Source organism: Pteropus medius, unplaced genomic scaffold (assembly GCF_902729225.1).
Source record: "Pteropus medius unplaced genomic scaffold, Ma_sr-lr_union100, whole genome shotgun sequence".
Lineage (NCBI taxonomy): Eukaryota > Metazoa > Chordata > Mammalia > Chiroptera > Pteropodidae > Pteropus > Pteropus medius.
The window spans coordinates 1,138,624-1,144,405 of record NW_024343733.1 but is presented as its reverse complement, the minus strand read 5'-3'; the positions used below and the strand labels follow the sequence as shown (position 1 = coordinate 1,144,405).

The 5,782-nt window shown below is 47.7% G+C and overlaps 1 pseudogene; it reads right to left on the bottom strand.

The window, feature by feature from the left end:
• Positions 1 to 5,670: 5,670 nt before the first annotated feature.
• Positions 5,671 to 5,782, bottom strand: LOC120606923 (uncharacterized; annotated as a pseudogene).

Below are 5,782 nucleotides of genomic sequence, written 5' to 3'. Positions count from 1 at the left end.
CCTTGCTATTTCTCTGCCTTTTATTTCACCGGAAAATGCCTGGCGGTAATTGCCCATCCTCTGGCACGGAGAGGGAGCCAGCCCTTCTGCCACTCAGACTCCCAATTGGGCTATTAGGACCCAGGCCACTTTCTCTTAAATGGCCCTGCTTCGATTTTGTCGACATTTTGAAGAGGAAGTCATCTTTCTCACATCAAGGACGGAAAGAAGAGAATCAGAAAGCTCAGTGTAACTTTCTGGAGTGAAAAGCAGTGACATCGCTTCTCTCTCACGCCCTGTTTTTTTTTTTCCCCCTCAACAAAAAGCCGAGCTTATCTGTTGTTCCCATTTCATAGATGGGAACGCTGAGGCTCGTCATTGATGGCATGACTTAGTCCCATGATGAAACTGGGATTCAAGGCAGAATCATTTTCAGGCATTAGTAGGCACCCAGAAACGGTACCCTCGAAAGCTTCTTCTCACATCATAAAAACCCACCAAAAGCACGACGTGGAGCCGGTTTCGCTGCAGACACATTTCTGAAAGGACTTTTCATTTTTTTCCTTTTGAAATTTGTTTATATGAAGTTCACTGCTCGATGGTCAACGAGCCATCCCAGGCATGCTTGGGAACTTTTTGCAGAATGAGAAAAATTTGAATTAAAAGAAGAAGAGGTATTGTTTGGGGAATGTAAATACGTGATAAAAAAAAAAAAACTCTTTTTGAGAAAGACAAAGCTTAGGAAGATGGTCACCTCTTACAGGCACAGAGAGGATCCGGACCTGGATCAGGAAGGAGGCACCGAATGAGTGCGAACTAGCAGCAGTGTTCTAGACCTTGCCGGTGGGGTCCGCAGGTGCCAGGTGCTCGTTAATTGGGAAGAAAGGAAGCAAGGAGGGAGGGGCAGGCAGCTCCCGCCTGGAAAGAAAAAAAAACCTGCCCCGCCCATTGTTTTCCTACGCAAGGAAATTTTTGTGAATGTCAAATTAAGCAGTGCAGCTGACAACAAAACCATTGCACAGACTTGAAATTCTGTATTTGTTCGTTTCGTGCTGTTTCGTGTTTCTCTCTTTTTTTTTTCTTTTTTACTTTTTTTGCACATTTTGCAGCTGACCGTTCTCCTCTAGGTCTCAAACATCTTCACGGGGCTGAAAAGGCTCTGCCTTTAGGTCTGCTGGTTGCTCAGCCCGGCTGCACCCAAGAAGTCTCAGGGATTTGGGTGGCTGCCCAAGGCCCTGTGTCCTCCGCCCAGAGCAGTGTCCTGGATGCCTTGGCTCCTTTCAGAGATGCTGACCAAGCCCACACCGGGCCTCCGATGTCTCTATCGCCCCTGTCACGCTCACCCGCACGCTCATGCACGCTCTTTCCTTGCCCCTCCCCCTCCCACACACGTGCCAGCATCCACCCCTTTCCTTTCCATCCGAAGCACGACGGGGAGTGAAGGGGGTGCAGTCCGAAGCCGAGGGTCTCCCCAGGCCCGGTTTAGGGGGTCTAGTCTCAGAAAAGCCCCTTCTCTTTCTCCTCCCCCCACCTCTGTCTCCCCTCCCCCTCCTCCGGATTCTGCAGCCTCACTTGATCGGTGAAAGAAATACTTTGCGAGGATGTTAAGTCTTTGTTGGGGCGGCCGAGGACGCCGCATAAAGGGTCTGAGAAAGTGAAATGGGGTGTGTGGGGGGAAGAGAGGGAGGGGGGCCCGCGAGGGGAAGAGGACGGATTCTCCGTATCAAAAAGGGAATTAAAGTGCTTTTACTGGAGTGAAGAAATCAGCTGAAGAATGGCCAGAGAACAAAAGCGAGAAGACTGTGGACAAGGCCTGCTGAATAGGGCCCGACCCCCTTAAGTTTGTAAGCCCCCCTCCCCCGGCCTTTAAGCCTTCCTTACTTACTTCTGCGGGGAACAAACGCCGAGGAGGAAAACACGGCGGGGGGAGGGGGAGGGGCGATGGCCAAACTCGGGGAGAAAAACCCGAAAATAAAAGGTAATCCCTGGGGCACTTTGCCCTCCTGGTGCCTACCAGGGATCTGATTAAAGGTCTCGGATGAAGCTATTCCGCTATTCACATGCAAGGAGCGGGATTTACAAGAAAAGAGAGAAGGAAGAATAGGCGGAGAGGAGAAAAGGGGAATTATTTGCGTCCCTTAATGCTTGTTAAGTACTCCTATTTGCTGCACACCAGACAAGACAAGGCTCAGAACTCGCAAAGAAGTCTTGTGCAACCCAGCCCCTGCCCCTGCCGCTGCGGCCTCCCTCCGTCCGCGCCCCCGCCCACGAACTTTCCTACACACGAACATATGTGCGTGATCGCGCGCGCATACACACACACGCGCGCACACGCACACGCACGCGCGCGCGCGCGCACACACACGCACACACACGCACACACACACACACAGCTGTGAGCAGAGCTGCCCAGCCAAGCCAGGCTCACAAAGAGAATAGCAATTAACCTCCCATCCCTCGCTGACAGTGATCTAATCAAACCGGCCCTCCCTGATTCTTGGTCTGTGTCCATCCAGAGCCTGGTGGCCTAAGCTTGGAACAGTTAGGGATGGGTGGGAAAGTGATAATCGGGGCTGAGGGGACGAGAGTCCTAAGGGACAGCTGTGGCTTACCGATGAGACTCAAGAAGCCGGTGAGGTTCCTGTCCCTCCTTCTGTCCCCAAACCTCTGACCTCTGGCTATCTGCTCGAAGAGCCTGCCTCAGGACCTTTGCTCATACCAGGACCTCTGCCTAGGATGCTGTTTCCACCCTCTCGGCAGTATTAACTCGCAGCTCAGATTGGGGGTGCCGTCCCTAACTGACCTCTGTCTCCCCCAGACTACCTCACGTTTCCTTGTTATTGGGCTCTCAAAAGACCTTCTAACCCCATAATCTCACATTTATTTCTGGATGCATATCTGCCACCCCTAGTAGGATATCAATGATGTGAAGACAGAAACAGTGGCCGCTTCTACCCACCATGGCATCCCCAGGTCTTGGCACTGAGAAGCTGCTCTACGCCTTCTTGCTGAATAAATGAAGGAACAAATGAATGAAGGAGTCAGCACAGAGCCGACTCCTTCACTGGGCACAGTAGACAGTGCTTGGGGCCCATGAAATGTTTTAGTGTTAATTTCCTTTAAAATCAAAGGAAAAATGAATATAGTATTAACATGTGTGTAGTGAAGTGTCCAACCTGGACACAGTCAGAGAATACAGTTTTTAATGTTTGTGTGTGTGTGTGTGTGTGTGTGTTTGTGTGTGTGTGTGTTTATGGAAGAAGGAGCCCATGAACATCACAATGTGGCTCTGAGTCAGAGATCAGTTGACCAAAGACAAAAGAACTCGAACTCTGAGGTCCTCTTTCTACCTACCCCTGGTGGGAGTGAGCGATTAGGTGAGTGTCTACTATGTGCCAGGCACCATCCTAGGCTCTGCAGACACACTAGTGAGCAAAACAGACAAATTCCGTGCCCTCCTGAAGCTCACAGTCCAGTGGGAGAGGCCAGGTCTCGGACGCATAAGCACACCAAGAAAGACTTGGTCACAAGCTGAGTCAGTGCACCGAAGGCGCTGTGTCCTTTGAAAGCCTCTAACAGGGAGACACGACTGAATCTGAGATATGACATTGAGACCGAGACCCGAAGGAGGCCCAGGGCTTTGCCACGTGAGGAGAGAGAGAAGGTTGTTCAGGGTGGAGAAAATCACATATAAAATGGTTGGAAGGAACCGCCGGGCGAAAGGCTGAGGAAAGGAACACGGGCAGGGGATGGTGCACCGGGCAGGCCACCATGAGAGCCACAGCAGGGTTAGCTGAGCAGCCTCCAGCATGCATGAAGGACTCTCCCTCCCTCGGCCAGCAGACACACACGATGAGATGCTCACATACTTCCACATTCTCTGCCAGCCTCGGAAGGTCAACTGTAAGATTGCATCTTTTGGGGGGGGAAAAAATGGCATCTTCGAAAGAAATGTTCCATGGAAATAGCAATTGGTTCTGGCATTTCCTAGGATGTGCACGTGTGCTACTGTAGCTGTGTGGTAGATGGTTCTTAGCGTTAAACTGGTTTGTGTATCTGTGTTGTTATTAGCTTTCTTTGAGTGAAAATGTGGTTCCTGTTCATTTTTTTTTCTAGGGTATGGAATTGTGTGTGTGTGTGTGTGTGTGTGTGTGTGTGTGTGTGTAGTGTGTGTGTGTTTCAGGACCAAGTCAAGACAGAGACACTAAAAATGACGATTTCATTTTAGACCCTCTCGATCTATGAGAAGGACAAGCTTATATGTTAACAAAATACATGAGAGCAGAAAGGATTCCGAGAGAGAGAAGACGTAGAAGAGGCATTTTATAATCTATTGAGATGCTGGTGCTGGCACCGGTCTTTGAAGTATTGTATTTCTTATTGTAAAACTAATACATCCTTGTTATAGAAAATGGGGAAAACTAGAAAAAGGGAAGTTTTAGAAAGCTTTCTAAATTACACTACCCAGAGAACCCAGCAAATTAGCATCTTAGTATATTTCCTTCCAGGCTTTTTTTCCACGCAGAAAGATTCAAGTTTCACCTTATTCTATATACACCTTGTACCTTTTCTTCACTTGACATAAAAAAAAAATCTTTATGTAGAACTTATTTTTACCTTATTTCAGAACTCTTCTTAAACAATATTTTTGAATTTGTAGCGATTTTTTTTACCGATTTTAAGTATAGAAAAGCACCCCCAAAATTGTTTGTAATCCCATTCACTAGAGTGAATCATTAGTGACATTTTCATGTATTACAAGCTATCTTTTGCTTGTGTGTGTACGGTTTTTACAAATCCATATTCATATGTAAAGTTCTGTCTCTTTTACTTCCAAAGGCCGTATAGGATTTCACCCTAACCAGTCCTTCGTTGAAAATTATTTAGACCATTTCTGATGTTTTACTCTCATGAGGAATAAAATGAAAATCTTTCTGTATATGGTATTGTCTACATTTCAGATTCTTTCTTTGGGGGAGATTCCTAAATAATAACAAAGCAATCCCCACTGGAAAAATCCACCTAGTAGCTAAGTGCATGGTCTGGGGAGAACTGTTTCATGTGTCAGCATGGGCTAGATTATGCCACAGTAACCAACAGTGTCCTTGCAGGCTTTGATCCTTGTGGTAAGTTGAGGTCCCAGCTTGGTGAAGGCACCATCTGGCCCCAACCTTCTATGATTGCAAAGGGAAACGTTCATAAAATCTCAGCCTAGACGACATTTGGCCAAAGCAGGTCACATGGCCTCCGAGTAGCCAAAGCAGCACATTCCTGCCACATACCTTGAAGGCAGAGAACCACACATCTGGAATCAGCCCTCGTGACCACCACAGACTCCCAAACCTATGATGATGGTGCATGAGTTGACGGGAAGCTTTCTCAGTTGAAACGATCGCCGTGAGAGCTGTCCCCAATCCACTGGTGCTCCAAATCGTCTTTTAGGTGAACCTTCTACTGGCAATGGAGTCTTATTTATCAACTGAGAACGGATTCTCGAGATATCAAAATACCCGAAGAGCTGGTCTGGGTGTCCTTTTATGGGGCATCATAACCTTCGAACATCTTTTATTTCTTATGCTTGTGTTTTTAATTATTTTATTTTATTTTATTTTTTAGGTGAGGCAACCTTCGGTTGACCTCACAGATTGCAAGGACCTTGTCAGCTTACAATCTCTTATTTTTTATTTTTTACGCCTACAGCACCTGGTCTTCCTAGGTGGTCTCCCATCCAAGTACTCACCAGGCCCGACCTTGCTTAGCTTCCGAGATCAGATGGGATTGGGCGTGTTCAGGGTGGCATGGC